The sequence below is a fragment of the Macrobrachium nipponense genome, chromosome 22, assembly GCF_015104395.2.
Source record: "Macrobrachium nipponense isolate FS-2020 chromosome 22, ASM1510439v2, whole genome shotgun sequence".
NCBI classification, from domain to species: domain Eukaryota; kingdom Metazoa; phylum Arthropoda; class Malacostraca; order Decapoda; family Palaemonidae; genus Macrobrachium; species Macrobrachium nipponense.
In genome coordinates, this window is record NC_087213.1 from 57,941,157 (window position 1) to 57,966,156 (window position 25,000).

The 25,000-nt window shown below is 38.0% G+C and overlaps 2 long non-coding RNA genes across 2 annotated transcripts in view; one reads left to right on the forward strand and one right to left on the reverse strand.

The window, feature by feature from the left end:
- The window catches only part of LOC135198404 (uncharacterized), a 718,193-nt gene that overhangs the window by 96,731 nt on the left and 596,462 nt on the right, over nucleotides 1-25,000 (forward strand). The window lies entirely within an intron of this gene.
- Nucleotides 13,707-14,249, reverse strand: LOC135198403 (uncharacterized). Its single transcript, XR_010310795.1, has 2 exons — nucleotides 14,155-14,249; nucleotides 13,707-13,868 (listed from the first exon to the last, which is right to left on the reverse strand). It is a non-coding gene; the product is annotated as an uncharacterized LOC135198403 (long non-coding RNA).

A 25,000-nucleotide genomic window follows, 5' to 3' on the forward strand; every position in this document is an offset into this window, starting at 1 on the left:
CCTTCTTATTCCCATTTCTTTAGTCTCATAACAAAAACAAAATCATTAGGTCTTCGGACGCAATTTAATTCCAGAAACAGAAAGTCAGATCTTTTAGTATAGATAAAAGCGTGGGTCTTAAAAAAACAGAAAACGAAGTCTCATTCTTCAGGTCGGATAAAGACTTGGAACAGAAAAAGACCATTCGCCGTTTACAGTTTAATTCCACCAAAAAGAGAATGGGGTTCCTTGGCCATTTTCAGTTGCAGACTAGCAACGTAATACAACGGGCGGGTAACTTCATTTCTCGTTCCTAGGAAGATGATGAACATCGTAGGATACTATGCAATATATCTTTCGAGAAAAGGAGTATCTAGCGTAACATGAGGTACATCTACAGAGCTAAGGGAGATTATTTTTATTGGATTATTAGGTATCAGATTATATATAAATAATTCCAGGGTTAAGTTATTTTAAAGTATCTCTCTTTGCTAAAAAATCTTTAAAGAATTTAGAGGAACAGTGGACAAGAAATTTATATGTATGTATATATGTATATATACGTATATACATATGTATGTATATATTTATGTGTGTGTATATATATAATATATATATATATATATATATATATATATATATATATATATATTAAGACAAACTATATAAGTATTCATAAAAGTGGATCTATGATATATTCAATGCTTTAAATGCCCAACGTACGACTTGAGGCATTTGCTCATTTTCATACTAAAAGATAAATATTCCGAGAATAAAAATAAATACATAAATAAATAAACAAACAAATAAATAAATAAATAAATAAATAAATAAATAAAAAGAATGCTTAGAGATAACACAGAAATCGCAAGAGCGAATCAACATCAACAGACCTGAAATCATTCCCAATTTCGCACAAGACATTCCGAGCAAAACATTCCCATTCCCGAATTTCTCAAATGGCCCTTTAACCCGTTGATGACGCAAAACTCGCGGACTTAACTCTGGGGGGGGTCCCCGGATGGGGGGGAGGGGAGGTGGATGGGCGGGGGAAAGGGAGGGGGTAAGGGGGTGGGGTAGGGGAAGGGGGGAGGGTAGGGGAGAGGGGAGGGGAGAGAGGGAAGGGGATGGGAGGGGGAATGATAGAGGAGGAGGGGAGGAGGTGGGCCCCGTTTTCTGATTGGAAACTCATCAATCAGGGTGTGTGTCACTGAGAGGAAATTAATACAGATGGAATTTCGAAGGAGACCCGGCAGACTGTAGGCAGATACGCTTTTCGAGTTTCTTTTTTTTTTTTAAAGAGCTGAAATGTTGCTGCTTTCGAATACGGGTTCTTCGAGCGTGGACTCGGAGTTTTTTTTTTTTTTTTTTTTTTGTATTCTAAAGGAGAGGTAAAGTTTGTGACTTAATAATACTCGAGGGGAGTCATTATCTTCTTACACATATCCTGTTTGCTGATATATATATATATAACTATATATATATATATATATATATATATATATATATATATATATATATATATATATATATAATTTATATATCCAATGTAGCACGAAGGAACCCGTACTTGAGAATATCCTTAAATCCACGGTAGAAATGTAAGTGAAACAGGGACTTAGAACAAAAGAGATAAGGAAAGAGGATCAAGGTACAATCCAGGATGGAGATATAAATTCCTCGCTGACTTGGCTTCAATGAAAATGGACTCCAACGGATTCCTTTTTCGGTGATCTATGAAACTGCAGATTATCGAGGAATTACCCCAGTTTATAGCATAATTACATACATACATGTATATATATACACATATACATATAACGGCATGCAAAAACACTTATTTACATGAGTATGCTAATAACATAATCTCAAAAAAAAAAAAAAAAAAAAACCACGAACATCAACCCTCACTTAATGAGAACAATAAAATGAATCTTTCCATTCACGGCATTGTAAATAAAATCTCACCGAATGGTTTCAACAAGTCAGTAATACATATATTCATAAGAAAGGCTTTGCCAATGATAATGCCTCTATTGTCACGGGCTCAAACACCGAACAAGTTTATATTTCTGAGAACACCTTTACACTTCGAATGTATTTTCGGGCGTAAATTTGAAATCAAATGAATCCCATATGAATAGGGTTCATTTTTCGAATAATAATAATAATAATAATAATAATAATAATAATAATAATAATAATAATAATAATATCAAGAGAGGTTTTCAATCTTCTGGATCAAACGCTCATACAACATAGGAAATAACACCAAAAACATCACCATCACTGCAAAAATAAAGCGGCTTTTATAACTGCTGGCCAACCACTGTGTAATTATTGGCAATAACAACATCCGTCCACTTATCATCAAACCCGCGAATTTCTGGAATAGCGGAGTGATTATATTCACTCTGCAACCCTGAAAATCTATTATACAATGCCATACGAACTGACCATTCTGTGTAAATACAGACGTATTTAAAAAAAAATACAGGTTTCCTTACATTGCAGTTCAGTTTATCTCATATTGGAGGTCTCAAAAATCACGAGCAAACATACAGGAATAAAAGATACCCATTCTGTAAACCTGGTAATCTATATATCATATGAAATTAAAAGTGTGTGTGTGTGTGTATATATATATATATATATATATATATATATATATATATATATATATATATATATATATATATATATATATATATATTATGATATATATATATATATAACTATTATCTATAATATATTCATATATAAGTTTATTATAATATTATATATATAAATATATATTATATATTATATATATTATATATATATCAGGCATTTCTTTACAATGAAGTTAAGTTTATTTAATACAGAGGTCAAGAATTACGAACAAGCACAACACACAGAAATAAGAAATAGGACTTTAAATACATAAAGATAATACCCAAAATCTCCCGGCATCCATCAAGACGAACGTCCTTCCGAAACACACCTGTAATAACCGAAAAGCTTAAGCCAGCCAGACCATCTACGTTAATTAACCACCAAGACGACCAATTTCCCGACGTCTATACCACAGCAGCTGGACCCCCTCCCTCTATCTCTCTCTCTCTCTGCGGGGACACCCACCCCCTATAACCACCCCTTTCCCACCAACTAATGCCTCGCTAAATCTTCGCCCGGATATCTTAAAGAGGGGGGGGGGGGGGGGAAGAGATAACGGGGCGTATTGTCGGATGTAGCAACTTCGAGGAGAATCGGATATCATGTGTTTGGATAAGAAATTGCCGGGGATTTGTCCACGGCTGAAGCCGCTCGCTTTGCCTTTTGTGAGGTGGGAGGGAGGGAGGGGGGGGGGAGGGGGGAGGGGATGGCTGACTCTCATTGCTAGTCCTAATGCAAACAGCGGCAGCGGCGGCGGCGGCGGTGGTTTGGCGGAGTCGAAGGAGAAGGAGAGGCATCTGCCGAATCTGGGAGGTTTTTGTTGGTGGTGGGGATGGGGGGAGAGGGGGGATAGGTTAAAGAACACCTAAGGTGCTAGACTTTGGAGGAAGGTGGGGACGGGGGCGATGGAAGGAGGAGAGGAGGGGGAGGGGAAGGGGAAGGTTTCGTGGATGGTTTTGGATAAACAGACAACGGGACAAACTTAGATAAAAAAAAAATAAAATCTTGAAATAATGGATGGAATGAAGGAAGTGCTGTATGAATAACCATTGTGGACAGACAAAACAGGAATAACTGTAGAGAGAGAGAGAGAGAGAGAGAAGACGAGCGTTATGGTAAATGGTGCGAATAAGGACTTGGCATACACCAACCTCCACCCGTGAGTGGACTAATATTTGCTCGGCGTTCGCCATGTCTGTAAAACTCACTGAAGAATCGGCGAAGGCCTTTGTTAAAATGAAGATGGACGCTTAGCGCCACGCACACACACACACACACACAGACACGTACTTACACACATGCATACACACACGCATACTTAACGCAATACACGCCCACATACATACACATACTTAAACACACACAATCTGACAGAAGAGATGGTGAAAGATGGGTAAGAAAAGAGGAGAGAGAGAGAGAGAGAGAGAGAGAGAGAGAGAGAGAGAGAGAGAGAGGTGTAACCAGTAGGTAAGAATAGAGAAAGATTACATATACATTCTTAAACACACACACTCTCACAGAAGAGATGGTGAAAGATGGGTAAGAAAAGAAGAGAGAGAGAGAGAGAGAGAGAGAGAGAGAGAGAGAGATGAGAAGTGTAACCATTAGGGAACAGAGGAAGAAGGGACGAAGAATAGAACATTGAAATAGAGAAAAGCAAGGAGAGACGAACGGACGAATGTAGAAGATGAAACCAACAAGCTAGGTGTCTTCAAGAAGGGGGCCAAGAAAGAGTGGATGATTTTTTTTACCCAGGGGAAGGGGGGCGGGGGTTGAAAAAGGTTAGACTCAAGCTGGAGTGGCACTAAGGATATAGGTGTGTGAGTGTGGGGGTGAGGGCGGGGGCGGGGGTGGGGGTGGGGGGGTGGGGGGGTGGGGGGGCGGGAGTGGAGTTATACTGTGCCACTCCTTCCGCCGTTAAAGAAAGTTCTTGGAGGGCGGGGATGGAGAACGGTTTGGGGGAGGGGGGTGGTTTGGGGGGAGGAGGGTGGGGGAAGGTAGAGTGGAGGAACTATTCCCTATTTTTACAGGAGGCTGCAGCCCTGAGATAATGGCACGGCCATTGTCTGTCAAAAGAAAATAACGCCATTTTCTTTCCTCCTGTCTACGTCACTAAGGCTTCTTCCAATCTTTTGTGGAAGGGAATCCACCACCCCAACCCCCCACCTTCCTCGCTGCACAGTACAGCAGTACCCTTCCTGAAGTCCATAATATAATCATTACATTAAACCCGTGGGCCTGGGTTGTTTCATAGTTTGGGAATCTCATTAAAAAAATAGTTTCCAGGTACATTTCTCAAACCCGGGAAACTTCGACAAAATACCGCTAAAGGAGCCGCTGTAATATTTCACAAATTTCTATAAAGAAAAAAAAGTTGAAGAGATTTGGTTATTTTCTGATATATTCGAAGCTGTTCTTTTTATCCAAATACCAATCACGTGGAATACTTCATTATAAACCAGAGCAAATATGCAAGGTAGACGCCATACAAAAATGTTCTTCCAGTTCAATCCACGAATGTTTTCGAGGCTACAGCATCTACCGTTTCAAAAAAAAAAAAAAAAAAAAAAAAAAAAAAAAAAAAAAAAAAAAAAAAAAAAAACAACAACACACCACCAGAAACAGGAACAAACGAAATTAGCCGAATTCGTGCATCTATTTCTGTAACTTCGTCAACACTGACCAACCATAACCGAAAAAAATGACATACGGTACAATGATCAAAGTTATGGACCTACTGAAATTTTATTTCAGCGATGTGTAGATGAATAGTATAGATGGTATTCAGTTGGAAAGTGAGGGTATAGCGGTTGCGACAGCAGTGAATAATATATAATATATATATATATATATATATATATATATATATATATATATATATAAGATCTAATTATATATATTTCCAATATCAGAAACCACTCTATAATATGCAAGACTGAAATTCAAAAAGAACATTTTACAATCATTGATTATGTTAAACATCCTGACCACTAACAACGCTGGAGTCGTATACATTAAAAGACTGGTGCCCTCATTAAACGGTAATTTGTCCTCGTCACCTTTGTACCTGGCATAGTTGTCGTCGCTTCTCTCTGCCAACTGTAACTCATTCCATCTTCACCTCTGATCACGGACGGTTTGTTTTTTAGTAGTCTCTCTTTTTATTTACTGCTCTTTTTAATCTTTTTAGACTTTATTTTTAAAAATTGTGAATTCCTTTTGATTTAATATGATTGTTTATAATATGTCTTTGTATTTTATTCCACAAGATTGGATTGATGCACACAGATTTTTGTTTGTGCGAAAACGGATACCATATGCAATAAACTTGGTCCCTTTTAAATCTCGTATCATGGACTCCTTTGGACACTTTATAATTAAAATGCTGAAGCACCGTTATATATATATCTATATATATATATTTATATATATATAATATATATATATATATATATATATATGATGTATATATATCTATATCTATATATATATAGATCTATAATAATTATATATATCTAATATATATAATCTATATATGTGTGTGTGTGGTGGTGTTGTGTGTGTGTGTGTGTGTGTGTGGTGTGTAAGACATATATAAACATATGTGTATATATGCAAACAAATATACATACATATATCTCCAGGGACAAAATAACTAAGTCAAGGAAACTGAAATAAAAATAGATATATACAATACGATTCGTCACTTCAAATAATCATCTGTTTCTCCTCGACAGCTAATAAAAAAAATTCATTTACTGTCTGGCCTGCAGCCAATCTCTCGCAGAGATGACGTAACCCGTCTGAGAGTAATGCGTAACCTTGTTACTAGGGTTACACGTAACCCTTGGGAAATAAAATTAAAATAAAATAAAGGGAAAAAAGTCAGATCATGAAAGTCAATACGGATATAAAATTGTGCAATCATCTGACAGGTGTATCGCAGCTTTCTTGGAAATACGATCTATCTATCTATATATTTAATCAGAGGGTGCTGATCTCGCTCATCTAATTTAATCGTCTCCTAAATAGAGTTAATTTTTTATCTACCTATTAATGCTACTTTATTGCTCGCTCTCTTCCTCCCTCTTTTGCTTTAATTACTTCACTGCTGCAGAAGACTTTGGTCTGTCTGTCTGTCTGTCTGTCTGTCTGTCTGTCTGTGTCTGTCTGTCTCATTTTCTTTTTCCTATGTTACAGAAGACTCTCTCTCTCTCTCTCTCTCGCGTTTGTATCATTTTCATATTCCTGTTACAGAAGACATTTTAATTACTTCACTGTTACAGAAGAATATCTCTCTCTCTCTCTCTCTCTCTCTCTCTCTCGTTTGTATCATTTTCCTATGTTACAGAAGACACCGATTTCTATTTTCGTGGTATCTACCCATCTTTCTATCTGTTTTATTTTGCTATTTGCCTGTCCACTTTATGCATCTATTTTCGTTTAATTAGAAGACGTCCATGGCGAGCTATTTCCTTAATCCCTACGCAAACAGCGTTGGCACTCACGGTGGCACTCCTTGGCACTCTCGCCCAGTTACAACTTCAAACATAAATATGGAGAAAATAATGAAAATTAGATAATAGGTTAATTGAATGAAAGATAGGGAATACCTGTACTGTTTAATAGTGTGTTCAGATGCATACGTGTGTCCCTTTGCCATGAAGTCTGTTCTGCACGAGCGCCGTGTGTGTGTGTGTGTGTGTGTGTATTGGTGTGTGTGTGTATTGGTGTGTGTGTGTGTGTGTTTGCGCACGCGCGCGCCCTCATTTCCATTTTGTTTTAGCCAAACGACTAGCAGAGCGGAAAAGCGCTGCAGAAAACTCCGGGAAACGATCGATGAAAAATTCATAGCGACTATTATATATTCAGAGGCTCATAATTACTAGTAAATGCAATTCAAATATTTTTTCTCCTTTTTCCAAATTAAGGTTTAATTTCCCTAAATTAAAAAAGTGTAACTGCCGGCCATTTTATTTCGATGTAATTATGGTTGTTTACTGGGCAGAATTAATGTCATTTACAGTTTGTGTGTGTCTCTCTCTCTCTCTCTCTCTCTCTCTCTCTCTCTCTCTCTCAAACATATAGAAACTACTGCGTTTATGTAGATAAGCTAAGCTTATACTTGTAACAATTTTTTTTCTCTCTCTTTATATATATATAAATATAATATAAATAAATATACATATATATATCTATATATATATATTATATTATTACGTATGTAGGGCCTTGTGAGAGACTAGATATGTAAACGGAAGTAATTTAGGGATTTCAAGAGGGAATTGCTTGAACTTACCGTAAACTTTCTTTAGGGGGGTTTAGGGGAAGGTCGCCAGAAAACTCAGCTCGTTACTTTAAACTATTTATTTACAAAAAGGCCCGTGCTGGCCTGGAGGAAAAGTTAAATGACATTGGCCCCCACGTTGGGCTTATAGTCTCATTCAATTCAAGCTGATTTCATTCACTTGGTTAATGCACACTTGCGAGCAGAGAGACGGCACGTGACTCATGGAATCTGGAAAAGAATCCCAGATTAAACGACATAAAGAAAAAATGACTTCTTGCTTTGATTAAGGCTGATTAATTCTCTAACATTGGGGAAGGTAACTCGACTGGTTCACTGAGGTATACACGAAAGCTTTGGTCTTTAACAAGTCACAAAGGGGAGCACGTGGCCCGATGAGGACAAAGGGCTTCTGATGTAGAAGGGGTAATAAGAATTGAAATGAATTTAGCAAGAGTCGTATGGTAGTAAAAGGTGCTGGGTTGAAGTTACACTTTCAGACGTACCTTTATGCAATATTCTGTGTATCCTTGTAGGAGAATGCGGTCCGACCTCTGTTCAGGTCTGGGGTTCGTGTCCACCAGCACGACGTGGGTAGGCCTAATGTTGGGAGGCCTGGCAATTTGACCTCTGTCCGAGACCACGTCTCGCGCGACTGAGAGCGATACTCCTTGCTTTCGAATCACGGGCTTCCAACAACCGCCTCGAGCATTGCCTGAAAGGTGGTAAACACAACGCCAGCAAATTGGGAAGGAAAATAGGTCTTATTGTAGAAGTCCCTAAAATCCATCTCGAAGCCTAGCTACTCTTGTGACCTGCCTCTCTTACCCTAAGCTTCCGTCAGACCGGAAATATCATTCCTACGACATCCCCACTCTCCCAACAACAACATTAGCTTCAAGAGACGGCATGGCTGCTACTTTATAATTAAACAAAACTAAAACTCTGCTGGGAAGGCGAGGCGTTCTATAAACGTAGCAGCTCCCCCTGTTAAGAAAGACCTTCAACGCCGTTACGTATATAGGGCCTTGTGAGAGACTAGATACGTAAACGGAAGCAATTTAGGGATTTCAAGAGGGAATTGCTTGAACTTACCGTAAACTGATTATTATTGATTTCTTTCTCTAGAGGGAAGGTCGCCAGAAAACTCAGCTCGTTACTTTAAAACTATTTATTTACACAAAGGCCCGTGCTGGCCTGGAGAAAAGTTAAATGATATGGGCCCCCACGTTGGGGCTTATAGTCTCATTCATTGCAAGCTGATTTTCATTCACGTGGGTTAATGCACACTTGCGGCAGAGATCAGGCTGGCTACCTTCTCTGGGTAGGTGCCAGGATCATTCTGCAAATGAATGCGACACTGTACCTCGGGCACAGGTGTCAAGGAGAGCATGTGGCTCTTTTGTGTTAGTTTGTTAATGACGTCCCTTCTTCTTCTTCTTCTTCTTATTCCCCCAGGACCTGGCTATACCAGTCCTTGGAGTAGAACGGAGGCACCGACTCGGGAAAGGCCAGAAAACGCCGGCAGGAGCAGAGGCAGTGGTAGCCTGAGGCGGTATGAAGGTGAGTCTGCCGGAGGTTCATCCTCGGGCGACAGTGGTGAGGGTGAAGAAGACGGAACTAGTGATTGGCCATGGGCTGCGGTAAGCTCCATGCCTGTTGGAGGATCTCCTGTAGGAGGATCCTTGGGGTAGGTTAGGAGGCGCCGGCACTAGCTCGGGGCCAGGCGCAGAAGTCAAGTTCGGTGGTGGCTCTACGTCCAGGCTGGACGGAGCTTGGTACTGGACAGTGCTGCCAAGTGGCACTGGCAGAGAGTTGAGGTCGACTGGACCTGTGGCGGGTACCGGAGGTGCAATACCTCTCAGCGTGCCCTTAAATGAAATGGGAGACAGAGGCTCCTGTCTCTGTTGAAGGCTAGGCCTTGGGGAACATGGACGTGTCCGCTGCTGATAGTCGGCTAGGGCACCTAGGCCAATTAGTAAGTGCCCTATTACGTTGCAGGTTTTGCAACGGAACTGTGAATGATCAATCTCCCTTCCTGGTAACGAGGGAGACTGTTGGTGGTTGTACTTCCTGGAGGAAGTAAAATTTCGATTACTCCTTGCTTTAGAGTGATTGGACGTGGGGTTAGGACCCCTAGGCTTTTTGGAATGCGAGGGAGACTTCATGTCTTGCCCTAGGAGGAGGTCGTAACCTCCTGGAATGTAGCTTGCAACTGCAAGAGTACATACCTTGGAGAAACTAGGTCTGGTGACCCTCAATTGGACGGTCGGAAGGATCAGTTTAATGTGATTGATACCTTCAATGGTGATCAATCGACGTTCTATCAATGTTAGACCCTCGGGGGATTCGGTCTTTCCCGTATCAGGGAGATTTGAGCGCCAGAGTCGTCGTAGGCTCTGACGTGGCTTGGCTGATAATGGCTTTGGAGGGGTGCGACGGTTATAGGGCCCTTAGCTGGGGGTCCTAGAGAAGAAGGATTGGTGACGGCCATTGCGATGGCGGAATATTGTGTGCGCTCACCCTCCGTAATTTGCAGACATGTGACCCTTGCGGCCACAGTCTCGGCAGAACTTGTTCCAGAACCTCTTCCGTGGCACTGGATGATAAGGCCGAGATGGCCCCACAGGTTGCGAATCTGCGGAGTCACCAAGGCTGGCAGTGTGCTCTGGCACAGGTGAAGAGTCCTCTCTGGCAGTGATTTGACGTGGGGAGGTTAAGGAAACCTCCGTTGAATCACCCTCGGAAACAAGTCCGGGGTTAACTGGTGGGCTTACCTCTTCCAAAAGGGAGGAGGTAGGCGGTAAAAAGGTAAAAGGCTGGCAGGATGCGCGAGGAATTTCTATCTCCGGCACTGGATCAGGACAGGCTCACAAATAGAAAGGATGTCAGGCTGACCAGAGGCGGCGGGACTAAGAGAGACAGGGGGTGCAGGGCTGGAAGCTGGCAGAGTGGCTTGAGCTAGGATACTCTCCATTACGGGCCTTTCTCCCGCTTGATGTCGAGTTCCTTCTCCTTGAGAGCGAGCTCATGCTTTCGCTCCTCTTCCTTGCCTTCCTTGCTGCTTCTCTTTCTTTCTCTGCTTCTCTGGCTTCTCTGGCTTTTCTCTCTTTCCTTTTCTTTTCTTGCAGGCGCGCGGCAGCTGCTGCGCCTTTATCCACTGTCTAGTGCTGGTCCAGTGTAACCAGCCTCCTTGCCCAGAGTTATGAGGGCTCCGAGCTTCTCTAGCTCTCTGGCAAAGAAGTCGCGGGAAGCAGGGGAAGACATTTCCCTTAGGCTGCAGTAGAGGCTCGGAGGAAAATGAAAATAATGGCCAGGAAAGGGTGGGTACTGAATGGAATAGGAGTGCCTACTGTGGAAAGTGGCACTCACTTGGAAATGGGTTCTGCGACGTGGTAAGGAAAAAGTCTGAAAAGACTGGGTGCTCGGCACTTTGTGAATGGCACCTTCTGCTGAGGTGAAAAAATCGAATGAAGTGTGCTGTGTACGTCACACTTACGGGCGTTCCCAACTTGGGAGACGTTGTAATGGGCTACCTGTAGGTCCAATACAGGTGCACGGCACTTATGAGGAGGCGTTCCTTGGGCAGCACTAGTAGTGCTGGTATTGCGGCACTTTGGGGAGGCGTTCCCTTAGGAGTGTTCCGAAGGATCACTGACCCTTGTACACGGACACACTAATTATTTGGGCGTTCCGTAAGGACGGACACGCAGGTTTAATGGCTACCTGTACGGCCTGTACAGGTGCAATGGCACTTATGGAGGCGTTCCTTGGAGCACTGGTATCGTGCTGGTGTGTCCCGGACACTACATGCAGTATACTTAAATATACTGAAGTGAAATGGCACTGCTCATGGCAGAGTGTAATAGTGGAGGAGAGAAAGTAAAAGGTGGGAGTACTTCAGCGGCCAGTCGGTGAACAGTGTCAAGAATTAGTGGCACTGTAAAATGATAAGACCTGACGTGCACTGGTGGTGGCCAGTCCTAACCTGGTAACGACTTCCCTGTCTGGAAGTAATGAATTGGCGTGGCACACTGTGCGAATTGTGCTTGCGGTATACGCAAGTCTTTTGTGATAAAAAATGAAAAAGACCACTCGGGCAACGACAGGTAATGATAATTGAAAATGCTCAGTCCCTCGCTGAAGTACTCGGTAAATGAAATAAATAAATATGTTTTGCAAACTGCAATGGACACATGCGCGTACGTATCACGCTGTGTAAATGAAAGACACAAGAGACTAAAATAAGGTTAATTCGGCATGCTATAATTAATGGTAAGATGTAGTACTTGGCTTCGTGAATACTGTGTTCTGGTTTACTCTCTCTACTCTCTCTCTCTCTCTCTCTCTCTCTCTCTCTGGAGAGGGTGAAAATGATATATGAAATGACTCCCTTATATTTGAATTGAACTACTAATGTTCGTTTAATGTGACGCAACTTGCGTTAAATGATTTACTTACGTTAACGTGAAATGAAAGAATTGCTTTAGAAAACGTTTTATGAAAAAATGATAACGCGCTCGCGTGAACGATGTTTACGTTAATGTTAGCGGCTTGCGCTTATGAAATGATTTGCGTTTCAATATGAAATTTACAAAGACGCGTTTTACGTTAACATTCTTGCAAGTGACTCTACTTTTAAGATTTACGTTAACTTTACGTAAGGACAAGTGAAAAAATTATGGTAAGGATTTGAAAACGATGTTAGCAAACAATTGTAAAAGAAGAGGTTACGTTTAGTGCGAAGTGAAAAGAAACTTTCGCTCAGCGCGCGAGTGAGCGATGCGAGGTGAAACACGTGAGGCGAGCTGGGTAGCGCTGCTAGCGCGCAGCATGTCGTTCAAAACAGCTGATTCCTCTGTAAATGCGAAGGCAATTTTACAACACAAAATTCTACTTTCTTATTCAAGGCGAATTACGTTAATTTTTCTGGCGGAGGACGATAGATACTAGTACCAAGATCGATATTATTTACGTTAAAACTTCGTGACTTACGTTACTTTGCTTAAATTGTTTAGATAATGTTTAAAGGGATAAAAAACATGGCTGCCGCTGTGAATGAGACGAAGGTTGGTTGAGACCGCGCAGGCGCGAGAGAGCGCGAAGCTGAATTAGCCGAGAGGTAAGCGGTTACCAACACTTGGAATGAAAATTAAGTTAAAAATGAATACCCTAACATATCACAGACAAAAGAATTGTACACTTCTTTTGCCGTAACTATTAGTAAAACACTCCTAACTAGCTAGCTTTCTCATACAGCAATAACCCTGGCAAAGCACTTTCCTAGTTTGATCTGGTCCTTTCTGGCATCTATCTGCACGTGTTAGTGCTCCGTACGCAACAATGCGATTTACAGAACAGAATTCGCTCGGCGCTCTGGCCGTTACAATAATAAGAAATATTTCTACCTTCACATTTGTACACACTTCTACATAAAAATACTTAACGTACCTTAAGCTAACATAGGTTATAATAATCATATTAATGAATGGAATACCTTACCGTGAGTCAGTGTGTCTTCTTTCCCTGCAAGTGTGCTTGATTTACGCTTTGTAAAATAATTTACAGTTTACGTTTTACAACGGATAACGCGATTTACAAGCTTTTTTTTTAAGCAAGCCCGGATTCGATCCTCGCGAGGTCGACAATATTACGTATGTAGGGCCTTGTGAGAGACTAGATACAAACGTAAACGGAAGTAATTTAGGGATTTCAAGAGGGAATTGCTTGAACTTACCGTAAACTTTCTTTAGGGGGAAGGTCGCCAGAAAACTCAGCTCGTTACTTTAAACTATTTATTTACAAAAAGGCCCGTGCTGGCCTGGAGAAAAGTTAAATGACATTGGCCCCCACGTTGGGGCTTATAGTCTCATTCAATTCAAGCTGATTTCATTCACTTGGTTAATGCACACTTGCGAGCAGAGAGACGGCACGTGACTCATGGAATCTGGAAAAGAATCCCAGATTAAACGACATAAAAGAAAAAATGACTTCTTGCTTTGATTAGGCTGATTAATTCTCTAACATTGGGGAATGGTAAACTCGACTGGTTCACCTGAGGTATACACGAAAGCTTTGGTCTTTAACAAGTCCACAAAGGGCAGCACTTGGGCCCGATAGGAACAAAGGGCTTCTGAGTTAGAAGGGGTAAAATAAGAATTGGAAAATGAATTTAGCAAGAGTCGTATGGTAGTAAAAGGTGCTGGGTTGAAGTTTACACTTTCAGACGTAACCTTTATGCAATATTCTGTGTATCCTTGTAGGAGAATGCGGTCCGACCTCTGTTCAGGTCTGGGGTTCGTGTCCACCAGCACGACGTGGGTAGGCCCTAATGTTGGGAGGCTGGCAATTTGACCCTCGTCCGAGACCACGTCTCGCGGCCCGCTGAGAGCGATACTCCTTGCTTTCGAATCACGGGGCTTCCAACAACCGCCTCGAGCATTGCCTGAAAGGTGGTAAACACAACGCCAGCAAATTGGGAAGGAAAATAGGTCTTATTGTAGAAGTCCCTAAAATCCATCTCGAAGCCTAGCTACTCTTGTGACCTGCCTCTCTTACCCTAAGCTTCCGTCAGACCGGAAATATCATTCCTACGACATCCCCACTCTCCCAACAACAGTAGCTTTCAAGAGACGGCATGGCTGCTACTTTTATAATTAAACAAAACTAAAACTCTGCTGGGAAGGCGAGGCGTTCTATAAACGTAGCAATATATATATATATGTCATATCACATTACCGCGATCATATACATATATCGAGCTATAAATGTCCTTTAATATCTAATACGCTCTACCTCGGAATTAATATATTTTCATATATGTTATCGCCTAAAAAACAAAAAATATCCTCTTGCGTGGCGGGGTGGGCTAAGGCTTCACTGTCGGTCCTGGAATTGAAGATGTCGATAGTTCGTGCCCGTCGGCCGGGAATTCTATTATCGCCTAAAAAATTCCCCTTCGGTTAAACATATATGAAAATATATTTATTCCGAGGTGGAGCGAATTAGATATTAAGGACATTTTGTAGCTCGATACATATATATATATATATATATATATATATATATATATATATATATATATATATATATATATATATACATATATATATATATATATATCTATATATATATATATATATATATATATATATATACACATATATATACACGGCATACCTACACAATACATACTACACACACACACCACACACCATAACACAGATTATATATATATATATATATATATATAGGTAGTAGACAGATAGTGCATGCGTGTGTATGATCTGGAAATACGTCATTCTTTTAGAGCGAATACACACGATAAACAAGCTCACACACACCCGCAACACGCAGCGAATTTTTGTATACACGAATTCCCATCTGCCATATGCAATCGCCCAAACTCTAAAATATAACGCCAAAGTTCGACATCTTTATTATCCAGACGTTTCAAACCCACAGACACGTGTCCGTAACGAAATAAGAGAGAGAGAGAGAGAGGAGAGAGAGAGAGAGTAAAATCCCCCCTCCCCCACCATCCTCAAACAATACAAATCTCCCCATAATGCATCGCTGTAACTGGAGTCCAGCAGGAAATGTGAAGCGCTTTCTGTCCGGTCCGGCGGCGTCTTTCATACACCTGCTGCTGTTTGGTTTTGGTTCGCCCAGTACAACACAACAATGCGAATGGCAGGGGCGATGACTCGTCCCAGGTCGAGTGGATGCGCGTACGGACATGCATTTTATTCAACAGAATTTGTTTAGAAGAGGGTCTTCTCCCAAAATAATAATAATAATAATAATAATAATAATAATAGAAATAAGAAGGATGTGGGATATGCCAGTGGAAATTGTACCCATAATTATAGGAACACTAGGCACGATCCCAAGATCCCTGAAAAGGAATCTAGAAAACCTAGAGGCTGAAGTAGTTCCAGGACTCATGCAGAAGAATGTGATCCTAGAAACGGCGCGACATAGTAAGAAAAGTGATGGACTCCTAAGGAGGCAGGATGCAACCAACGGACCCCACACTATAAATACCACCCATTCGAATTGGAGGACTGTGATAGAGCAAAAAATAAAAAAAATAGATAAAATAAAATAAATAAATAAAAATAATACTAATATGGCTGGTATGGCTGGATGACCATTACGGAAATTGAGAGAGAGAGAGAGAGAGAGAATGAAGAAGGACTAGCAGCTCTGAATCTGGCATTTACCAGAAATGTAATTGCAGCAACTGTGCATATTTTATCACCCTTTGTCGTAGGCAAGTTCGTTTTCACTGCCTCTCGAGAGGAGTGGCTTAAAGGAGCTGTAAGTAAGAACATTTACGTGAATAATATAATAATATAATAATAATAATAATAATAATAATAATAATAATTTAATAAAATATACAATTACACAGTAAACTATATTAAAATATGATTGTGGATTTTGACTGCACAGATTGTTTTTCACGAATTGTGAATTTCTTGGCAATAATAATAATAATAATAATAATAATAATAATAATAATAATAATAATAATAATAAAAATAATAATAATAATAATAACTGCTTAAAGGAGCTGAAAGTACTGAACATTTTCGTGAATAATACTGATAATAATAATAACTAAGTCATCACAGCTATAACTATTGTTACCCAAAAAAGATAAGAGGACGACAACACAAACAAACAAAAAATAATTAAGTATAGAAGCAGTAATGAGCAAAGGCAGGGTGGCGGTCTTTTTTATTTTTTATTTTATTTATTTATTTATTTATTTATGTATTTTTTATCTTTTACATATCCTTCCTGACTGTTCAAATTTTACAGCGCTGATAAAAGCGAACTGAAAAACATTCCCCTGAAAAAAAAATTATCTCTCTTACACATACCTATGCCCACACAAACATACAAACAAATACACATTTACACAGAACATAAAAAAATATTATCTCTCTTACACATGCATATGCACGCATAAACATACAAACAGATACACTTATACACACAAACATACAAACAAATACACTTATACACACAAACAAATACACTTATACACACATTCAAACAAATACACATATACACACAAACATACAAACAAATACACATATACACACAAACATACAAACAAATACACATATACACACAAACACACAGACAAATACACTTATACACACATGCGCACACACAAATACATATATACACACAAACAAACGACACTGCTTTATTTAACACAACGCACACAAGAGCAAGCGCTTCAACTAAATCCATAGCTCCTCTCTCTCTCTCTCTCTCTCTCTCTCTCTCTCTCTCTCTCTCTCATACTCAACAGCATGAATGACGTACTAAATCATCATATTTTCCTCTATTTTCCGCATGCTCGTTCCGCCCCCCGTCCCCCCCCACCCCCCCACCCCCCCGGATTGCTCGCCGACGGCACGAGTACACTACACTATACCACCATACAAACACCATACAAGCGCCGCCGAATCACCATGATTTACGACTGAGAGAGAGAGAGAGAGAGAGAGAGAGAGAGAGAGAGAGAGAGAGATAAAATCTAATTATCCTAAAAGGGATTAGATTTCATTATCCCGCTCCTGAAGAAAAGTTACGGAGAGCAGCAGTGTTGCGAAGTTAGGACGAGGGTTTCCGGCCAAATAGGAAACGATAGGGATGCAAAGGAGCGGATGCTGCTGTTGTGGTCATGGACGAGAAATGCAACGGAGGAGGAGGAGGAAGTGGAGGGGGAGGAGGAAGTGGAGTGGGAAGGAGGAAACGGTGAGGACGTAAAAGGGGAGGGGAAGGAGGAGGAAGAAAAAGGGAGGAGAGAGGGAGGAGGAGGAGGAAAAGGGGAGAGAGGAGGAGGATGAGGAGGAAAATGGGGGGAGAATGAGGAAAAAAAAGAGGAGGAAGGGCGTAGGATAAGGAAAAGGTGAGGAGGTGGGGAGAAGGAGGAGGAGGAGGAAAATGGGGAAGATGAGGAAGAGGAGGAGAAAAATGGGGGAGATGAGGAGGAGGAGGACGAAGGCGAGGAGGAGGAAAAGGGGGGAGAGGAGGAGGAGGAGGAGGAGGAGGAGGAGGAGGAGGAAAATGGGGGGAGATGAGGAAAAGGAAGAGGAGGACAAAAGCGAGGAGGAGGACAAAGGCGAGGATAAGGAAAAGGGGGAAGAGGAGGAGAAGGACGAAGGCGAGAAGGAGGAAAAGGGGGGGAGGAGGAGGAGGAGGAGGAAAATGGGGGAGATGAGGAAAAGAAGGAGGAGGACGAAGGCGAGGAGGAGGAAAAGGAGGAGGAGGAGGAGGAGGAGGAGGAGGAGGAGGAGGAGGAGGAGGAGGAGGTGGAGGAGGAGGAAGTGAGATCAGAAGGTGCAGCGTGAGAGTCTGTGACGAAATACCGAAGGTTGAGAGAAAATCGGGAAACAAGTTGATTTCAGGATTCATAATAAATAATAAAAAAAAAAAAAAAATAAAATAATAATAATAATAATAATAATAATAATAATAATAATAATAATAATAATAATGAAATACAAAAAAGTAATCTCAACTAATAATAATAATCGTTCTATCAGCTAAACTCCGTTAACTTATTTCCAGTAGTTTTTTATTATCCCTTAGCATGCTTCAAGCATAAAATAATACCTTTATTCTTGTTCTCGTACTCATGCTACCTTCCGTTAACTTATTTCCAGTAATATATCCCTAGAATGCTTCAGTCATTTTTAAAATAATACCCTATATTCTGTATCGATACTCTCATACTATCCTTTCTTTTTAGAAATAATATATATATATATATATATATATATATAGTAATATATATATATATATACATACCATTATATATATATATATATATATATATATATATATATAAATATGCGCAACGCACACACACACACACACACACACACACACGCACACACACTATATATATATATATATATATATTATATATATAGTAATATATAGTTTATATATATATATATATATATATATATATATATATATATATATATATATATATAAAAATCGTACGCGAGCGATGGGAGATTCTTTTAGAAAAAACGAAACCATAATTTACCTTACATATACGTAATGTGAATCCTGAAAAAAAAGGAACTCCCTTAAATCTTGAAACGAAATTTTCAGTCGAAAATAACCTTCAACAAAATATTTCATAGAAAAAAAAATATCGACAGAATATCGAAACAAATGTAAATCCCTTACGTGGCCGAGGAAGATTTTAAAACTGCAAGGGGTTTGTTGGCTGACTCTCTCTCTCTCTCTCTCTCGTCACTCTCTATCTCTCTCTCTCTCTCTCTCTCTCTCTCTCCTTGCAATGCTGCTTCAGCCTCACGTCTCTCTACGTATATGCATACACAAGCTATGTGTGTATGTATGCATGCATGTATGAATACATTGCTTATATATACAATACATATATATATAATATATATATATATGTATATATCATATATATATTATATGTATGTATTATATATATGCATGTATTCATACATGCATGCATACATACACACACATGGATTGTGTATGCATATAGAGAGACGTGAGGCTGAAGCAGTGTGTGTATAATAAATATATATATATATATATATATATATATATATATATATATATATATATATATACATATATATATGCCACACATAAATATATATATATATATATATATATATATATATATATATATATATCATACACATGCATGTGTATGTGTACATGCGGTTTTCCTTTACCTAACACCTGCGTCTTTTCCAAACACCCCCATCTCTCTCTCTCTCTCTCTCTCTCTCTCTCTCTCTCTCTCTCTCTCTCTCTCACCGTGTCACAGGTACTGGCATCATTCAATATCCGGGGGAGGGTGAAATACGACACAGACTTTTATTTTATTATTCCGCTTAGCCATTTTTCTCATAAACAATCAAAACCAAACATACGTCCCCCCAATTTCTTTTAGTTTTCAAACATATTATTTTCAAGGTGGGGAGGGGGGAGGAGGGGGGAGAGGAATGTTTTCAATTCGGAGTGTACAAGCAAATAATTCAATTACAGGGCTCTGTTTAACAATCAAACGATCGACGAACAAAACAATATTCAAAAGAATTCTGAGTTGATTGCTCACAAAACGCTAGGATTATTGAGGAAATTTCTTTGGAAATAGTTCGATTTTCAGGAATTAAACTGAAAACAACAACATCGTTAATAATAATAATAATAATAATAATAATAATAATAATAATAATAATAATAATAATAATAATAATATCTGTTTGAACTACAATGTTTCAACATATTATCAAATTATGGTACGGTAATATCACTAATTTACAATTCATAAAAAATAATAATAAGATTACAACATAGAAATTTAAACAACAACAACAACAATAATAATAATAATAATAATAATAATAATAATAATAAAATAATAATATAATAATAATAATAATAATAATAATAATAATAATAGTCTGAATAAGACTATAATCACAGATACAGTCATTAGCAAGTAACCTCAAAATAATAATAATAATAATAATAATAATAATAATAATAATATAATAATAATAATAATAGTTGGCATAAAACTATAATGATAAACAGTCATGAACAAATAATCACCAAAAAAATAACAACAGTAACAACAACAGCAATAACAAAGACACGAAGCCCGAAAAAAAGGTAAAAATAGTAATGTAAAGAAAATGTTAAATACACGAAACAACAGAAGCAGCAACAGCAATAATGGGATGTCTGAGATAAGGGCGAAAACTATCATGGGAGCAAGTTACTATCTGTATGATCTCTGGAGAGAGAGAGAGAGAGAGAGAGAGAGAGAGAGAGAGAGAGAGAGAGAGAGAGAGAGGAATAAAACTATTCTCATGCATTATCAACGAAAAATAAATCCTATGCAAAGCAGAGAGAGAGAGAGAGAGAGAGAGTGAGAGAATATAACTATGCTCATGCATAATCAACGTAGATTAATCCTATTTAGAGAGAGAGAGAGAGAGAGAGAGAGAGAGAGAGAGAGAGAGAGAGAGAGAGAGATATTCGAACTCATTTATCAGTGATTTTATATTGAATATTTATCAAACTGAAAAAGCTACACTTAGCCCGAGAATCATATATAATTTTTATTTCACCCTATAGCACAAGACAGTTTATGGGCAATGAATTATTCATCTAACTATCATGTAATCTTAAACAGGAAAATGCGAAAAAATATTTATGAAGCACACAAAGCACTTGATTCGTCGTAAATTTGGTGAAACTACGAACTCACTTAAATAATGCTTAGATATTTTACGGATCAGGCGCACTAGTACAGAATAAATTATATATTTTTTTTTTTAGAAAAATATAAAATATATATTTTTTTTTCATTCTTTCGGTATGAACTGGGTACAGGGGTTTGGGTTCCCACTGCAACGGCCTTTCAAAATTGACAAGAAAATACTAATATACTAGATTATATTGAAAATCTATACTCACAAATTATTTTGGACACCACCGAGGAATTGGAAACGTACCTGAAAAATAGAATAAATATGGCATTAGACACAAAATCAACGTTCTCGCCTGTAAACATTTCTTGCGAGCAACTGCGCTTATTTCTGAAACATCACACGACATCGCCTGCGGATTTAGAAAGAATAATATAAAAGATAATTCATACATATAGCTATGCGAAATTATATAAAGTTAATCAACCTTCAAAGACTTACAAGTAAGGTTTCCATTGATTCCACATGAGCTCACAAAGCTCTAAGCAATACGTAACTAAGAATGGTGTCTATTGTATTTGCGTTTTGCGTATATCTATATACGCTATGAACCACAGTCAGTCACTTGGTAAGTCATAATCAGGTAGAGAAAGGAATAGGGCTAGCAACCTCATCCCCAAAAATATACTTGAAAAAAAAACTCCCTTCAAACATCGATAACCGTTAATGCCACAATATAAATCTTCTATTATTCGTTTTCGAAACAGTTATAAGGAAAAAAATCCGACCAAAGCTACTGGTTGCTATAAAAAATTAAAAAAATTAAAAAAATTCTGACCAAAGCTACCGGTTGCTATAAAAAAATTGTAAAAAATGAAAAAAATTCCCGACCAGAGCTACCGGTTGCTGTAAACCGCAAAAGAAAAAATTAAATAAATTAATAAATAAATTTCCAATCAAAGCTCCAAGTTTCTGTAAATAAATAAAAAAACAATAAAAACTAAATAAAAAGCAAAAAAGAAAACCCGACCATAGATATCGTTTGCTGTATATTATAATAAAATCCAGCAAAAAAAAAAAAAAAAAAAAAACCAAATTCCGAAAAAAAGACCAAAGCTACCAGTTTCTGTAAATCGTCAAAAGTAAAAGAAATCCAATCAAAGCTACCGGTTGCTGTAAATCGTAAAAAAATAATAATAATAAAATAAAAATATAAAACAAAAGCTACCGGTTTCTGTGAATCGTCAAAATAAAAAAAATAAGACCAAAGCTACCGGTTGCTGTGAACCGTCGAGAAGAAAAAAATAATAAAATAAAAAAATTAAAAAAATTCCGACCAAAGGTACCGGTTGCTGTAAATCGTAAAAAAAAAAATACTGTATCATGAACACGAAACTTTATTACCTTTGCATTTAAAGTAACCTACGCGTAACGCGTGACGCATGGAAACGCGTAACGCAAATATTAGTCCGCGTGCACTATTGTCATGATATACAATGGATAACCTCTTTCACAAAAATCTATTGCAGCGCAACAAAAGCCTTTGTTATCATCATTACAACTACTTATATTTTGCTCATGAATACCTAAGAGAGAGAGAGAGAGAGAGAGAGAGAGAGAGAGAGAGAGAGAGAGAGAGAGAGAGAGATCCTCTTTATACATTACAAACTGAATATTTTGGTAGAACTTTTCAAGTTATGTTCGACAGAGAGAGAGAGAGAGAGAGAGAGAGAGAGATTGTTTTGGTAGAGTTTTTCAAGATATTCAACACACACAAAGAGAGAGAGAGAGAGCGCGCGCGAGAGAGAGAGAGAGAGATCTGTTAGTAGTACATTAGGAATTGAATTTTTTGGTGGAGCTTTAGAAGATATTCAAAAGAGAGAGAGAGAGAGAGAGAGAGAGAGGGAGAGAGAGAGAGACGAGAGAGAGCTGTTAGTAGTACATCAGGAATTAAATATTTTGGTAGACCTCTTCAAGATATTCAACAGAGAGAGAGAGAGAGAGAGAGAGAGAGAGAGAGAGAGAGAGAGAGAGAGAGAGAGAGAATGGCTTTACTTCTATTCTTCTTACCAGTAAAATCCAACATGTTTATTTCCCGAGATGAGAAAAAAAATAGTGCATGAAAAGCGAGGTTGGTGGAGGAATGTTACTTAAAAAAAAAAAAAAAAAAAAAAAAAAAAGAAAAAAAAAAAAAAAACACACACAAACAAACAGGAAGCGCGGCACAAGATCTTCTGGTGGCCTCAACCACACGAGGAGAAAAGGCCGCAACCACAACAAAGCAGCCAAGAAAGGATAAAAACTAAAAAATAAAAACGAAAAATAAAAAAAGTATCACCGTCTCTTTACAACCACATCACGCCCGAAGCCTACAACAAAGAACATTACGCTCCTCTCTATTATAATCGTGCCTCCTCTTCTCTTTGTTCTAAAATCCTTGCCAAAAAAAAAAAAAAAAATAAAAAAAAAATAAAATAAAAAATAAAATAAAATAAAAAGAACGCCACTTCCTTTTCACATTACTCGCGAAAAGGAAAAAAAAGACTTGAGATTATACAAATTACATTAGGAGACTTCTTAAGAACTTGACAAAAAAAAAAAAAAAAAAAAAAAAAAAAAATTAGGGAAAATGAAACACGGCTGTCCGTCAGTAAAAAGCAAAACCTCATTACTTTCCACTAAAATGTCTTTTTTTTCCTGGTCCCAGAGAGTGTATATATATATAATAATATATATATATATATATATATATATATATATATCCTTTATTATATATATATACACGTATATATAATATATATATATATATATATATATATATATATATATATATATATATATATATAATTAATAATATCACATCGAACCGTGATCCATTTTATATATCAATTCAAGCTACAAATGTCCTTTAATATCTAAATTCACTTTACCTCCCAAATGATATATTTTCATATATGTACCGGAAGGGGAATTTTTAATTGATAATAATTTCGTCCCCCCAAGGGATCGAACCACCGTCCATGGGGGGACGAAATTATTATCAATTAAAAATTCCCCTTCGGTACATATATGAAAATAATATCGTTTGGAGGTAAAGTGAATTTAGATATTAATAAAACATTTGTAGCTTGAATTGATATATATTATATATATATATATATATATATATATATATATATATATATATATATATATATATATATATATATATATATATATTTCATATATATCATATAATATATTCCATATCTATCATATATATATATATATATATATATATATATATATATATATATCATAGTCATTATCATTCCCCCCGGCCCCCCTTAAACCATTCTAACAGAACGATTTATATTTAGTTACATAAATAAAATCTTCTCATAAGTCTCCAGATCTTCATTCAAATTACTATAGCAACTGATTAATCCTTATCTACGAAACGAAAACTACTTTTTATAAAGTTTCTGCATTTCTGTATACAGAACTTAATAAAAAAAGCTGGAAGTTTAAAAATACATAAATTTAATAGATCAAATAGCAACGACAGTTGAAGAAATGAAACTGATTAAGTGTTTACTACATTCCAGTTACAAGAAAACTAAACAACGCCGGTGACAACGAGCTGCAAAAGAGACGTGTTTCTGGAGTCTATAAATGTAATGGTTCAAAATTTGTATCCTTGGTTTTGCTTGTTTGTTTGTATAGTGTTTTTTCGTTGCATAGAACCAGTGGTTATTCAGCAACGAGACCAACAGCTTTACGTGGCTTCCGAACCACGTTGAAAGTAAACTTCTATCACCAGAAATACACATCTCTCACTACTTAGTGGAAT